Source organism: Cupressus sempervirens, chromosome 5 (assembly GCF_028749045.1).
Source record: "Cupressus sempervirens isolate cs-2001-9-10 chromosome 5, ASM2874904v1, whole genome shotgun sequence".
In the NCBI taxonomy this organism is placed as follows: domain Eukaryota; kingdom Viridiplantae; phylum Streptophyta; class Pinopsida; order Cupressales; family Cupressaceae; genus Cupressus; species Cupressus sempervirens.
The window spans coordinates 989,652,681-989,669,387 of NC_143122.1; the positions used below are offsets into that span (position 1 = coordinate 989,652,681).

A 16,707-nucleotide genomic window follows, 5' to 3' on the forward strand; every position below is an offset into this window, starting at 1 on the left:
TCATATGGCCTTTCCTACTACCTTCAGATAGGTAGTTGAGGTTGCACTAGTTGCTGAGGGTACTCGAGGTAGATAGGAGTCACGGGATTAGTCTTAGAGCCAAAACTCTACCCAGCAGAAATCCCCTTGGAAAGGGAATCAAAACTGCATAGTAGGGTCCTCTAAGGGCCAACAGTCCCAGTAGTAGAAACCTCAGCAGCAGTAGCATAAACCCTCATAGGACTATTAGGGCACCAAACCCAAGTAGTGGCATTCATAGGGTCCGAGATAGGATCAGAAAGTACAGACCCCATAGTCATAGCCAGCGAAGACTCAACAGTCTTCTAGGGTTGGTGTCAGTGGATCTAGCAGGTTAGGAGGCCCGCAACAGTCTGGATCATAGGGTACACAATCTTATACATGAGAACCATGTAACACTTGTGGTGGCATGGGTCATATTGCTAGGAAGTATCCTCATAGATAGTCCTCTAGTGGCTAGAGAGGGGCATTTTAAGAGCTGATAGTTAGTGATGTAGGTAGTCCCATAGAGTTTTTGTAGCAGTTGATAACCACCAGGTCTAGCATTAGGCTATAGTTATTGAGGCTATAGATAGTATATAGGGTAGCATGGTTACTATTTTATTTGATTCTGGAGCTACTAACTCATTTATATCTCCTTTTATTGTGGAGCATTGTGGGCTAGTGGTAGTTAGATAGGATGTCAATTGGAAGGTAGAGTTAGCCTTAGGAGCCAGAGTGTCAGTTAGTGCCATGGTGCATAGTTGCCCAATTCAGATTAGAGACATGTCCATGATGTCTAATCTATGCATCAACCCTCTAGGTTCTTATGATGTTGTTCTTGGCATGGATTGGCTTTATGCCCATAGCACCAAGATGGATTGTCGACAGAAGAGGGTGGAATGTGTGGATGTGGATGGTATCTCTAGAGTGATCCTTGAGGTTAAGAGGCCCATATGCCTTCGTATGATTTCCACTATGTAGCTTAGGTGATGCATGTGAAAGGGATGTCAGTTATTCACAATCACCATCAGTGATAGGGAGGAAGATTCAGAGGGGGAGCCATTCTTTGATGAATTTCCTATATTGCAGGAGTTTGCAGATGTTTTTCCATTAGAGCTCCCTGGTAGGCCTCCACCTAGAGAACTGGATTTTCATATTGACCTTGTGCCAGGAGTGAAGCCAGTATTGAGAGCACCATACAGGATGACTACTCATGAGCTTAGCAAACTAAAGGTTTAGTTCGAGGAACTCTTAGAGAAGGGGCATATTTGACCTAGTGTATCACCTTGGGTTGCACCAATGATCTTCGTAAAGAAGAAGGATGGATCACTTAGGTTGTGTATTGATTATCAACAATTGAAAAAAGTAACCATCAAGAACTGATACCATCTTCCTAGGATTGATGACCTCTTCAATTAGTTGTAGGGTGCTCCAGTGTTTTCAAAGATTGATCTAAAGTTAGGTTATTATCAGTTGAAGATTATGGATAGTGATATCCATAAGACTACATTTCGTACTAGGTATGGTCACTACGAGTTCACCATGGTACCATTTGGCCTCACGAATGCTCTCGCTATATTCATGAGCTTATGAATGGAGTATTTCATACCTTTTTGGATAAGTTCGTGGTTTTTTTCCTAGATGACATCTTGATTTATTCTTGTGATGAGAAGGAGCATGAAGAGCACTTGAGACAAGTATTACAAAAGTTGAGGGAGTATCAGTTATTTGGTAGCTTATCAAAGTGTACATTCTTTAGACCTAAGATACATTATTTGGGCCATGTCATATTAGGTGATGGTGTCTCAATAGACCCATCAAAGATTAAGGCCATCATGGATTGGCCTACACCCACTAGTGTCACTAAGGTGAGGAGATTTATGGGACTAGTAGGCTATTATTGATGCTTCATTGTAGGATTCTCTAGATTGGCACACCTCATCATGTCTTTTTAGAGGAATGGAAAGAAGTATGAGTGGTCAGAGAAGTGCGAGAGAGCTTTTAGAGAGCTCAAGAGAGCCCTCATGAGTGCACTAATTCTTGCAGTACCAAATCCATCTACAGATTTTGTGGTGTGCACTGATGCATCTTTGGATGGTATTGGGGCAGTGCTTATGCAGGATGGCCGATCTATTTCCTTCGAGTCTAGGAAGTTGAAGACTCATGAACTCAATTACCCGAGTCATGACCTAGAGCTTCTAGTTGTGCTTCATGCTTTAGAAGGGGCCATGAGCTTTCATCTATGACTACTAGTACCAATTTGAGAGAGTAAATTCTATAGCACTTGCTAGCAGATGAGCTTTACACAAAGGTTAGTCAGGTGGTGCATTCTTAGAGACCCTCAGAGGGGAAGTATTCATAGTATTCCTTGGAGTTTGATGGACTCTTGCATCATAGAGGATGTATGTATGTACCTTCCATTAGGGGTTTGTGCAAGCTCATTATACTTGAGGCTCACAGAGCACCTTATGCAGTGCACCCCAGTGTTAAGAAGCTACATGCAAATTTGAGATAGTTATATCATTGGCCAGGCATGAGAGTGCAGATTGCTAACATAGTTATGAGATGCCTCAAGTGTCAGAGGATAAAGGTAGAGCATCGTCATCCTGGTGGGCTCCTTTAGCCTCATGAGATTATAGAGTGGAAGTGGGATGTTATATCTGTGGACTTTATTGTTGGTCTCCCTTTGTCGTCTCGATGCCATGATGTCATTTTGGTGACAATTGACATGTTGACCAAAGTTTCCCACTTCTCTCCCATGCATACTACATACATAGCATGGAACATAGCTCAGGTGTTTTTATAAGATATTGTTAGACTTCATGGCATTCCCCATAAGATCATCTTTGATAGGGACTCACTATTCACCTCATCATTTTGGAGAGAGTTGCAGTCAGCTTTGGCCACTAGGCTCAATTTTAGTACAGTGTACCATCCTCAAACCAATGGGCAAACTAAGCAAGTGAATCAAGTTTTGGAGGAAATGTTGTGTATGTACGTGATGGATCATCAGGTCAAGTGAGAGGAATACCTACACCTTGTCAAGTTTTCCTATAATAATGGGCACCATTCCTTCATAGGTATACTACCTTATGAGACATTGTATGGAAGACCTTGCAGGACACCTTTGAGTTGGGATAGGATTGAGGACTGAGTATCTATTGGTCCTTAGTTAGTTAAGGAGATGGAGCAGTAGGTGACTTTGATTAGATAGCACCTAAGAGAGGCACAGGATCGGCAGAAGAAGTATGCTTATGTGAAGAGGATATATTGAGTGTATCAGGTTGGGGATAGAGTTTTCTTGAGGGTGTGGCCACACAAGAGTCTGATCCACTTTAGAAAGGGCTCTAAGTTGGCACTCTAGTTCATTAGATTGTTCGAGATCCTAGAGAGGATAGGACCAGTTCCCTACCTTTTGGCCTTGCCACCTAGCCTGTCACGCATCCACAATGTGTTTCAAATTTCAAAACTTAGAGGATGCATTTATGATGAGTCTCATATTATAGATTGGGATGCCTTGCATGTGGAGTCAGACAGTGAGATAGCATTGGAGCCTATCCATATTATTGCTCAATGGACCCTAGCACTTTGAGGTTGAGAGTTGGACAAGGTTAGAGTCCAGTGGGATTGCTATGATGAGTTTATGGCTTCATGGGAGGATGTGGCATAGATGTGATCTCAATAACCCATATCTTTTTGATGAACTCCAAGAGTAAGTTCATGTCTAGTGGGGGAGGATGTGAGGCCTCACCCCAACCCATATTAGCATTGATGATACATTATTATTTTGATACTCATGACTCAATGTGTCAGAACATTATTTGATGCACTGAAAATTATTATGCTATTTATGAAGTGTGATGCTTTAGTTTTAGATATTTGTTTTCATCATTTAATGCTTTATAAACATGTATGATGATGAAGTGAATGAATGCAGAACTAACACTTTGATTTTTCCAATTTTAATGAATAGAATGAGATGAACAATTGAATTGTAGAAAATGAATGTTTTAATTTACATGAATTCCTTGATAAGTATTTTTACATACATACATGTGTTTCTTGAACTACTAATGTGTGCAATGAGTGTGTAGGAAAATTAGCTGGGAAAACTCAAAGGAAATACAAAACTAAACCCCTTGTTAATCTGTGCTATCTTTGCATTGTCTTTCTTTAAAGGTTTTTATTTGGCCTTATTATTCCCCTAGCTTTTATTTGTTCCTATTAAGTCTTTAAGGCTTAAAAACATTAAATTTAAGTGCCCTAGGGGTAAAGGTATAAGGGGGCAGTACTTTCCACCCCCTTAACCTCCTTGGTTGACTTTTAGGGTCACTCAAAAACCCTACTTTTGGTTGATTGAGAAAGTTGATTGTCTCCTCCATGTGTTGGTGAATCAAACTCCATCTTGAGGTTACTTGAAGTCTATTTGAGTTAAGGATCTTACTTAGAGGCATTTTGGAGTAGTTTTCGGGTTGTTACCCAATTTGTAGTTTTAGAGAAAGTTTGAAGATTGAAGGAAGAAAAGGGAAAAGCTCTTCTCAACTTACGATTTTACCATAACATTTTGTGAAGGTAGGAGTTCTTCACTCTTTTGGATTTTTTCTCCATGTTGTTCATGCTCGAATCATGCATAAGGCATTGAGTTGTTTTTTGTATTGCTTGCTTGTCATGCCTGACCACTACTTCGGGTTTTTTGCAAGTTAGGACCTTGCTATTATAAGATTCCCTTCAGTTGTTATGTTTTTAATTCTAAAGTATTTGGTTATATTACTGTCTTTGAATGATGAGACTCATGTTGAATGTATTTTCTATTTTGAACTATGTTATTAGCAGTGCATGACATTTAGGATTCAATTATGTTTATAATGTTTCAAACTCATTGTATACTATATTCTGTTTCTTATTGTATGATTAACTTGACATTTCAAATACATTTAAATGGTAATATGTTGCATGCTTTTAAAAATCATCATTGTACTTTCATATACATGACTGTAAAGGGATTAAATACTTATATTGTGTATACCCTTGAGATGGTTTTCTTTTCATGACTCATATTAACTTGTTATTTAAGAGAACCACAGTTTGCATTGCATATATATTTGTTATTAAAAGAAGGGGGGGGGGGGGGGGGGGCACTAATTACTCTACATTGTGATTGGAATAAAAATTTCTATTTTTTTTTAAAGGGTTTAATTACCCCTTAAGCATTAAGAAACCATAAATGGGCATCGATTTTCATGAAGCAGGAAAAACATAATCATTTTGTTGGAAGCCAAACATGGTAGTGGCTTTGTAACTATCTTGCGCATAGTCCTGTGAAGTGTCATAGTTGACCTAAATGATGAATTCTTGTCAATGAGGATTGATGGCACTAAGATTTTGGTTAGCCATTTCTTGTTGTGAGTCAAGTTTTTGCAAAATACGGGCTGGAGACTAGGCCGCATTTCTCTGCTTGGCTTAACATATGTAATCATGTTGCTAAGGTATCGGCTTAGTGTTGGTTATTATTGGGATTCTTCTACTACATCCCATTGTGAAGTCATTTGCAAATTATTATTGTGTCAGCTATGTGGAGATTGTTATCAATTTGATTCAGTATTTGGGGCCTTGGCATCGAGTTGCATTGCAGAGCATTTTCCATCATCAGTTTTCATGTAGGGGCAATTTCTTACCCTACTCTCTCTCTCTTTGTTTGCAATTGCAATGTTATTTCAATTGCCATGTTGTAAATGGTTATGAGTTTTACATATTTTGTATCGACACTCAAGGATGGATATGTGCAGAGCATGGAACTGTGTGCAATGCTTAGCCCTATATATACCCATCTTTGAATGTGGATTTATGGAAAAATGAAGTCAGTTGTTTCTTTATGTATAGATTTGATTAGGCTTTTCCCTAACCATACATTCTTTCCTCGAGTTGAACCCGGTCGAGTTTCATATTTGCAATAGTATGTATGCAAAGTGTTTAAGATTTTCTTATGGGTAGTCGGCTTTGACAGGGCTGAGCTCTATGGAACCCATATCTTAGAATATTTAGATATGAGAGGTTCAACCACAGTCACAAGCTTAAATTTGGTTGCAAACTTGTGACTAATTAGGGCACAGTTACTTTGTTTTATGATATAAATAATTAAGAGGAGGGTTATGTCATTATTTTAAAAGAAAATAGTATGTTGAATCCTGTAGCTCGATTAATTATTATATTAAAAACAATAACTTAGCAACCAGTATGTGACAGTTTTGGAAATGACATTTTGTCAAATAGTTAAAAAGAAAGCTCGATTCAAACAAGAAACTCCCTAAGATAGCATGAATTAACCCATGATATATGATGGAATTGAGTCATGAGTCATTGCAGTTTGTTTGTGAAACTATTTGTAACTGAATAAGACATTATTTATATAAACAAAGTCAAGGATAGATCTTATTTTTGTAATATCGACAGTGTCATTATGTGAATAGTTTGTGTGCTTCTTATAGCTTAGGGATTGGCATCCTAATTACTTTTGGTTATTGGCAAGATGTAAGTTACTTTGCATTCTTGTGAAGTGCATGCTGAATGGATCTTAGATATTATATTTTTATATGTTGTTATGGTTATAGCTGGGTGGTGGCTTATTATCAAACAGTGGTAAAACTTCTACAGACATTTGAATATTCAATGACATTGCATAGGATCTTTTGTTAAAGCTTTGGTTGTATTTGGAATCAATTATGTTTAGTTTAGGCTATGAAGCATCTTAATAGCATTTAGGGATTGTTTTGAGATAATTGGTTTGAAAGAGAATCTTTTTTATACAGATATATTTCAGTTTATGATTGAAATGGAAGTTGTTTCATTTGTGAAGCTGATTTATGATATATGTTTGATGATTTGTCAATTAAAGTAAGAATATCATATGTATATGGTTTAATTATCTTGGCCAATTTGAAGGATAAGCTTACTTTGTTATAACAGTAGAGATAAGTAGTATAGTACTACAACTGGTAAATATCATTAAACTGACGTAATAGTTTAGTTGTATTTACAAGATCGTAATATTGTAGTATTTATTTCTGTTGTTAAAATAACCTAAGTTTACTTTCAAATTTGATAGTAGAAGATGAGAGTTTTAAAAGATGAAGACTGTAATATCACGAGAAAACTGACTTTTTATTCATTGCATGTGCATTCTTAGAATATCTGATTGATATCTATTTTAAGGATAGCTATAATGAACATATATCAAGGTGGCTGAATATCAATTTATCCTATTCAGTTAATTAATTCAGTGATAATTTTAAAAATGAATTGGTAGGTTAATTACATAGAAAAGATAATTGGCCTTACCTATGACTTAAACCAATAAGGTTAAGTACGGAGAACAAGGCAAGTCTCTATTGCATCATTTCATGAGTACTATAGAGAATCCCACTATGTGTTGTCTATGGGCTTACCATATATGAATGCAGTATCTTAGCACCATAGTGATGACACCTCAGTATATATATGGTTCATTAACTGGTTATTCTTAGTGCAAGTTTAATTTTGCATTGTTAAGAAGATGTTACTTCTTGTATAGTAATTTTAGAATTGCACTATGTTATGTGGTTTAGATATTTGCATTATGGTTTTATATATGTTTATTCTGACATGTATGTAGGTGGACAACGCTTTTCAACTCAGTGTGTACTGAGCCCTCTTTGTGTTGTGTTGCATTTTGTGTATGTTTCAATTATTCAAGTTGAATAGCTAGTGCTAAGGAAGACTGTTGAAGTTACTTCTTGAAACTGAATTTGATATTTGAAAAGTCCATATGTTGGACTTAGGCATCTTTGAATGATACTGTTCTTCATTATTGTACTAAACTCATTATGTATTAACCTCATTATGGAAATTTATTTAGACAATATATTCTTATATTTTGAGGTCTTTGAATTGAGAATGATTCAATCATTGTACTTGTTCTTGTAATATGATGATTAAATAAATAAAAAATTTGTTCATTGATTCTTTATGTTTGTTCTTAGTTTTTATCTTTGTTTTGTGTAGCATTACATTTTGGTATCAGAGCACGGTTAGGATAACCAGGAATCTTGGGTTATAGGGCTTTTCTCCTCATCAATGTGTTATTAACAGTTATTGTTTTTAGGTTGCTATCATGCCTCTCGTTACTAGAGGAGCTCAAGGATGTGGCATTCCTGAGGATAACTTTGCTGGCAGAGGCAGAGGTAGGGGTAGGGGCCATCGTAGAGGTCCTAGGCACCAGAGAATTTTTGGGGATGATTAGTTTGATTAGAATGCTAGGGCTAGAAACAACCAAGATAATCAGCCAGATCAAGCTATGGTACTTCAACAGATACTGGAACATTGCGATAATATTGAGACTAATAACCAGATTCCTAGTGGGGGAGCAAATGTGCAGGTACCTCTTGTGCAGGGTATTAATCTTCCTATAGAGGATGATCTAGTGGCTAGAGCTCAGCTCAAGGATCTTTCCAAGGTAACAGGGCCATTATTTTATGGTACAGAATAGGGTATAGCGGTAGAGGCTTGGTTGTTGAATATTGAGTGGTGTTTTATCTTACATCATTACTTGAGTAATGTGAAAGCAAGATGGATGGTTATGCATTTTAGGGGATTTGGTTCCTTGTGGTGGGAACAGGAGTTGGAAAAGCTTGGCATTGATATCTCTTTAGTTACTTGGGAGCTCTTTGTAGAGCATTTCAAGGAGAGGTTCATGTTTGAATATTGGCGTCAGGCCCATACAGAGGAGTTCTTTCAGATTATGCAGTCTATCTCTATAGTGGAAGCTTATGAATGTAGGTTCTACAAGCTTAAAAAAAAATTTGGTTGGAAAAAAAATGATAAAGCCATGATACAACATTTCATCAGGGGGCTTATGCCCAAGATTGGGGAGGAAGTGAGAACTTTCAGACCTGTGTCTATACAGGAAGCTTCAGAGTGAGCAAAGCTGATTGAGATGAAGTTTGGCTATCATGGGACATCATACAAGACCAGCATGGATTTACCTACCCTGAATTTCTATAAGAATCAAAAACCTCTTCAAAATAGTTCAAAATTAGGATTTTTCAGTTGGGAAATTCAAGAAGAGGAAGTTTGATAAGAACTCCAAGGGTTTATAATGCCTAGACCATCTCAACCACCTTAGAGTGTGTAGAGTAATAATCCACCTCCTAGTCTTTTTGGTCAAAACATGGGTTTCAAGAAATCTGTTAAGTGTTATCATTGTGGTCAAATAGGTCATTACCAGTCTTAGTGTCCTAACTAGGACAAGCCAAAGGTTGGACCTAAGCCAATTGGATCAGAAATAGGCCGAACACCAAAACATGATTATTGAAGCTCAAGGTAATATTCAAGGTATGAAAGTATCTATTTTATTTGAATCTAGAGCTACAGATTCATTTATTTCTTATGCTTTAGTTGCATATAGTGGAATTCCTATGGTTAAGGAAAGGAATAGATGGCAAGTGGAGTTAGCATCAGGTTCTAGGGTGAACACTAATATTGTTGCTCCTGATTGCAAGATTTGAATGAAACCTTTTACTACTTTAGCAAACCTTAGGGTTATACCTTTAGGATTGTATGACATAGTTTTAGGAATGGATTGGTTAGAACAACATCAAGCTATTTTGGATTGGAAGGATAAGATAATCACTTGTTTGGATGATGTTGGATTAGCTAGGGTTATTGCTAGAATCAAGAGACCCATCTCTTTGCGGACAATTTCTACCAAGAAATTGGCGAGGTGTGCTTGAAAAGGTTGTAGTTTGTTTTCTATATCAGTAAATGATCTAGAAGATTCCATGGTTAAAGGTTCTTCTTTTGATCATCCAATCTTGCAGAGTTTTTTGAATGTTTTTGTTAAGAAATTCCTGGAATACCTTCGAGAAGAGAAATTTATTTTCAAATCAATTTAGTCCCAGGAATGGAACCAATTTCCAAGACTCCATACAGAATGATAGCTCAAGAGCTGGTTGAACTTAAATTTTAGTTGGAGGAGCTTTTGGAGAAAGGTTTGATTCATCCTAGTGTATCACCTTGGGGTGCTCCAGTAATCTTTGTCAAGAAGAAAGACAACTCCTTGAGACTTTGTATAGACTATAGATAGTTAAACAAGGTCACTGTTAAGAACATGTATCCTTTGCCTAGAATTGATGACTTGTTTGATCAAGTCAAGGGTGCTCGAGTCTTTTTGAAGATTGATTTGAAATTTGGGTATCATTGACTTAGAATCCAGGAAGCTGATATTCATAAGATAGCTTTTCGCACTAGGTATGGGCACTACAAATTCATAGTAGTACCTTTTGGGTTAATAAATGCACCTTCTATCTTTATGAGCCTAATGAATGGTGTGCTTAGAACTTTTCTAGATAAGTTCATAGTGGTTTTTCTGGATGATATTTTGGTGTACTCTAACACTATTGAGGAGCATGACCATCATTTAGACCAATTTTTGGAATGCCTTCATAGGAACAAACTGTATGCCGATCCTATGAAGTGCAAATTTTTCAAATCAAAGATTTGTTACTTAGGTCATATCATTTCTAGGGATGGAATTTCTATAGATCCATCCAAAATTTTGGCTATTGTAGATTGGCCAGCACCTACGAATGTGTCCAAGGTTTGAAGTTTCATGGGCTTAGCAAGCTAAAATTGCATATTTGTGTCAAACTTTTCTAAAATAGTGCATCCTATCATGTCTCTTCAAAGAAAAGGGAAGAAATCTGTGTGGACAGAGGAGTGCGAAGTGGAATTTTAGAAACTTAAGGAATGTTTGACCAGTGCACCAGTTCTAGTAGTCCTTGACTCAGCTAAGGATTTCATGGTTTTTACTAATGCATCTTTGGATGGCATAGGGGCAGTGTTGATGCAAGAAGGATGTGTTATAGGTTATGGGTCCAGAAAGCTAAAGATTCATGAGGTAAATTACCCTACTCATGATCTCAAACTTGCAGCGATCATGCATGCTTTGACCAAGTGGCAACATTTTCTTTTGGGTCAACGATTTGAGTTGCATACTAATCACTGAAGCCTTTAGTATCTTTTCACACAACTAGACCTCAATGCTAGACAAAAAAGATGGATGGAGTTCCTATGTGAATATGAATTCAAGATTAGTTATGTGCAAGGGAAGGAGAACATTTTTGCTGATGCACTTAGCAGAAGGTGACATGAATTATCTTCTTTGATCCTAACAGTGGATCTTAAGGATAAGATCTTGCAGAACCTTTTTGCAGATCATTGGTTTTAGGATATTAAAGTTGTTATTGATAGTGGTAGAATCTTGGAAGGGCATTTTGAGGGGTATTCAGTAAATTTTGAAGGTTTATTTCTATTTAGAGGGAATGTTTACGTTCCTGAGTCGGGTGATTAAAGAAATTTAGTTTTGTTTGAGGCCCATAAAGCACCGTATTTGACTCACCCGGGTGTCAAGAAAATGCATGCTAACCTTAAGTAGCATTACTATTGGCCTGGAATAAAGAGAGACATAGCAAATTTTGTGGCTTGATGCTTGGACTATCAGTGAGTTAAGGCTGAACATTAGTACCCTGTGGGACTATTGCAGCCACATAATATTCTAGAATGGAAATGGGACACCATTTCTATAGATTTTATTATTGGATTTCCTATTACAGATCATAGGCATGATGTTATTATGGTGGTAGTGGATCATTTTTCTAAGGTTGCCCATTTTATCCCAGTTAGATCATCCTATAATGTAGCAACGGTTGCCAAGATATATATGGAGCAGGTTGTTAAGTTACATGGTATTCCTAAAAAGGTTATTTCTGATAGGGATCCAATGTTTACTTCTTCTCTTTAGAGATCCATACAACAAGAGTTAGGTACTCAGCTGAATTTTAGTTCAGCTTATCACCTAGAGATAGATAGAAAAACTGAACATGTCAACCAAATACTGGAAGACATGCTTAGAATGTACGTAATGGATAGACATAATAAATGGGAGGAGTATCTACACTTGGTAGAGTTCACTTATAATAATGGATATCATAGTTCCATAGGTATGGAACCCTTTCAAGCATTGTATGGTAGACCTTGTAGGACACCTCTCAGTTGGGATAATTTGGAGGACAAGACTCTTTTAGGACCTAATATGTTGCAAGATTTGGAGTAGCAGGTTAAAAGGATCACAGAGCACCTTATTACTACTCAAGATAGCTAGAAGAAATATGTTGATAAGCATAGAATTGACCATCAATTCTTGGTGGGTGATAAAGTGTTTCTCTGAGTTAGACTGCGTAAGAGTCCAATTTGTTATGGAAAGGGATCCAAGTTAGCACCTCGATTTGTGGGTCCATTTGAAATCCTGGAATGGATTGGACCTATTGCCTATAAACTTGCCTTGCCATTGAGTCTTTCACACATTCATAATGTTTTTCATATTTCAATTTTGCATAAGTATATACCTGATATTGTTCACGTACTTGATTGGAAAAATTTGCAGATTATGGATGGTCAAATCATGCTGGAACCAGTGCAGATCATACATAGTAGAACTATGAGTTTAAGAGAGAGAGAAATAAAGTAGGTAAAGGTCCAATGGGACCCCAATGATGAAACATTTGCTACTTGGGAGGACACTGAAATGATGAGAGCAGCTCATCCATTCTTGTTTACTGACTTCCAGGAGAAAGTCAATTTCTAGTGGGGGAGGGTGTCATGCCTGACCACTACTTTAGGTTTTTTGCAAGTTAGGACCTTGTTGTTATAAGATTCCCTTCAGTTGTTATGTTTATAATTCTGAAGTATTTGGTTATATTACTGTCTTTGAATGATGAGACTAATGCTGAACGTATTTTCTATTTTGAACTATGTTATTAGCAGTGAAAAAGATTTAGGATTCAATTATGTTTATAATGTTTCAAACTCATTGTATACTGTATTTTGTTTCTTATTGTATGATTAACTTGACATTTCAAATACATTTAAATGGTAATATGTTGTATGCTTTTAGAACTCATCATTGTACTTTCATATACGTGACTGTAAAGGGATTAAATACTTATATTGTGTATACCCTTGAGATGGTTTTGTTTTCATGACTCATATTAACTTGTTATTTAAGAGAACCGTAGTTTGCATTGCATATATATTTGTTATTTGGGGGGGGGGAGGCTAATTACTCCAAGTTGTGATGGCATAAACATTTCTATTTTTTTAAAAAAGGGTTTAATTACCCATTAAGCATTAAGAAACCCTAAATGGGCATCAATTGTCATGAAGGAGGAAAAACATAGTCATTTTGTTGGAAGCCAAACATGGCAGTGGCTTTGTAACTATCTTGTGCATAGCCTTGTAAAGTGTTGCAGTTGACTTGAATGCTTGTTAATGAGGCTTGATGGCACTAAGAGTTTGGTTAGCCATTTCTTGTTGTGAGTCAATTTTTTACAGAATATGGGTTGGAGACTCGGCCGCATTTCTCTACTTGGCTTAACATATGTAATCATGTTGTTGAGGTATCGGCTTAGTGTTGGTTATTGTTGCGATTCTTTTGCTACTTCCCATTTTGAAGTCATTTGTGAATTATTATTCTGTCAGCTATGCGGGGATTGTTATCAATTTGAGTTGGCATTTGGGGCTTTGGCATCGAGTTGGATTGCAGAGCATTTTCCATCATCAATTTTCATGTAGGGGAAATTTCTTACCCTACTCTCTCTATGTTTGCAATTGCAATGTTATTTCAATTGGCATGTTGTAAATGGTTATGAGTTTTACATATTGTGTATCGACACTCAAGGATGGATATGTGTAGGGCAAGGCACTGTGTGCAATGCTTAGCCCTACATATACCCATCTTTGAATGTGGATTTATGGAAAATTAAGTTTAGTGTTGCTTTATGTACATATTTGATTGGGCTTTTCCCTAACCATACATTCTTTCCTTGAGTTGAACCTAGTCAGGTTTCATATTTGTGACAATATGTATGCAAAGTGTTTAAGATTTGCTTATGGGTAGTCGACTTTGACAGGGCTGAGCTCTGTGGAACCCATATCTTAGAATATTTAGATATGAGAGATTCAGCAATAGTCACAAGCTTAAATTTGGTTGCAAACTTGTGACTGATTAGGGCACAGTTACTTTGTTTTATGATATAAATAATTAAAATGAGAATGATGTCATTATTTTAAAAGAAAATAGTATGTTGAATCCTATAGCTCGGTTAATTTATATATTAAAAACAATAACTTAGCAAACAGTATGTGACAATTTTGGAAATGACATTTTGTCAAATAGTTAAAAAGAAAGCTTGATTCAAACAAGAAACTCCCTGTGACAGCATGAATTAACCCATGATATATGATGGAATTGAGTCATGAGTCAGTTTAGTTTGTTTGTGAAACTGTTCGTAACTAAATAAGACATTATTTTTATAAACAAAGTCAAGGATAGATCCTATTTTTGTAATATCGATAGTGTCATTATGTGAATAGTTTGTGTGCTTCTTATAGCTTAGGGATTGGCATCCTAATTACTTTTTGTTATTGGCAAGATGCAAGTTACTTTTCATTCTTGTGAAGTGCATGTTGAATGGATCTCAGATATTATATTTTTATATGCTGTTATGGTTCTAGCTGGGTGGTGGCTTATTATCAAACAATGGTAAAACTTCTACAGACATTTGAATATTCAATGACATTGCATAGGATCTTTTGTTAAAGCTTTGGCTACATTTGGAATCAAATATGTTTAGTTTAGGCTATGAAGTATCTTAATAGAATTTAGGGATTGTTTTGAGATAATTAGTTTGAAACATAATCTTTTTTATACAGATATATTTCAGTTTATGATTGAAATGGAAGTTGTTTCATTTGTGAAGCTGATTTATGATATATGTTAGATGATTTGTCAATTAAAGTAAAAATATCATATGTATATTGTTTAATTATCTTGGCCAATTTGAAGGATAAGCTTAGTTTGTTATAATAGTAGAGATAAGTAGTATAGTACTACGATTGCTAAATATCATTAAACTGACGTAATAGTTTAGTTATATTTTCAAGATCATAATATTGTAGTATTTATTTCTATTGTTAAAATAACCTAAGTTTACTTTCAAATTTGACAGTAGAAAATGAGAGTTTTAAAAGATGAAGAATGTAATATCATGAGAAAACTAACTTGTTATTCATTGAATGTGCATTCTTAGAATATCTGATTGATGTGTATTTTAAGGATAGCTGTAATGAACATATATCGAGGTGGCTGAATATCGATTTATCCTATTCGGTTAATTAATTCAGTGATAATTTTAAAAATGAATTGGGTGGTTTAATTACATACAAAAGATAATTGGCCTTACCTATGACTTAAACTAGTAAGGTTAAGTACGAAGAACAAGGCAAGTCTCTATTGTGTCATTTCACGAGTACTATAGAGAATCCCACTATGTGTTGTCTATGGGCTTACCATATACAGATGTAGTATCTTAGCACCATAGTGATGACACCTCAATATATATATATATATATATATATATATATATATATGGTTCATTAACTAGTTATTCTTAGTGCAAGTTTAATTTTGCATTGTCAAGAAGATGTTACTTCTTGCATAGTAATTTTAGAATTGCACTATGTTATGTGGTTCAGATATCTACATTATGGTTTTATATATGATTATTCTGATATGTATGTAGGTGGTCAATGCTTTTCAATTGTTGTGAGTCAAGTTTTTGCAAAATATGGGCTGGAGACTAGGCCGCATTTCTTTGCTTGGCTTAACATATGTAATCATGTTGCTGAGGTATCGGCTTGGTGTTGGTTATTACTGGGATTCTTCTACTACATCCCATTGTGAAGTCATTTGCAAATTATTATTGTGTTAGCTATGTGGAGATTGTTATCAATTTGATTCGGCATTTGGGGCTTTGGCATCGAGTTGGATTGCAGAGCATTTTCCATCATCAGTTTTCATGTAGGGGCAATTTCTTACCCTACTCTCTCTCTCTGTTTGCAATTGCAATGTTATTTCAATTGGCATGTTGTAAATGGTTATGAGTTTTACATATTGTGTATCGACACTCAAGGATGGATATGTGCAGAGCATGGCACTGTGTGCAATGCTTAGCCCTACATATACCCATCTTTGAATGTGGATTTATGGAAAAATTAAGTTGGGTGTTGCTTTATGTATATATTTGGTTAGGCTTTGCCCTAACCATACATTCTTTCCCCGAGTTGAACCCAGTCAGGTTTCATATTTGCGATAGTATGTATTCAAAGTGTTTAAGATTTTCTTATGGCTAGTCATATTTGACAGGGTTGAGCTCTGTGGAACCCATATCTTAGAATATTTAGATATGAGAGGTTCAACCACAGTCACAAGCTTAAATTTGGTTGCAAACTTGTGACTGATTAGGGCACAGTTACTTTTTTTTATGATATAAATAATTAAAACGAGGGTTATGTCATTGTTTTAAAAGAAAATAGTATGTTGAATCCTGCAGCTCGGTTAATTATTATATTAAAAACAATAACTTAGCAAACAGTATGTGACAGTTTTGGAAATGACATTTGGTCAAATATTTTAAAAGAAAGCTCGATTCAAACAAGAAACCCCTTGTGACCGCATGAATTAACCCATGATATATGATGGAATTGAGTCATGAGTCATTGTAGTTTGTTTGTGAAACTATTCGTAACTAAATAAGACATTATTTATATAAACAAAGT

The 16,707-nt window shown here is 35.9% G+C and overlaps 1 pseudogene; it reads left to right on the forward strand.

Moving 5' to 3' along the window:
- Positions 1 to 16,707, forward strand: part of LOC149559247 (uncharacterized) — a 64,182-nt pseudogene that overhangs the window by 23,900 nt on the left and 23,575 nt on the right.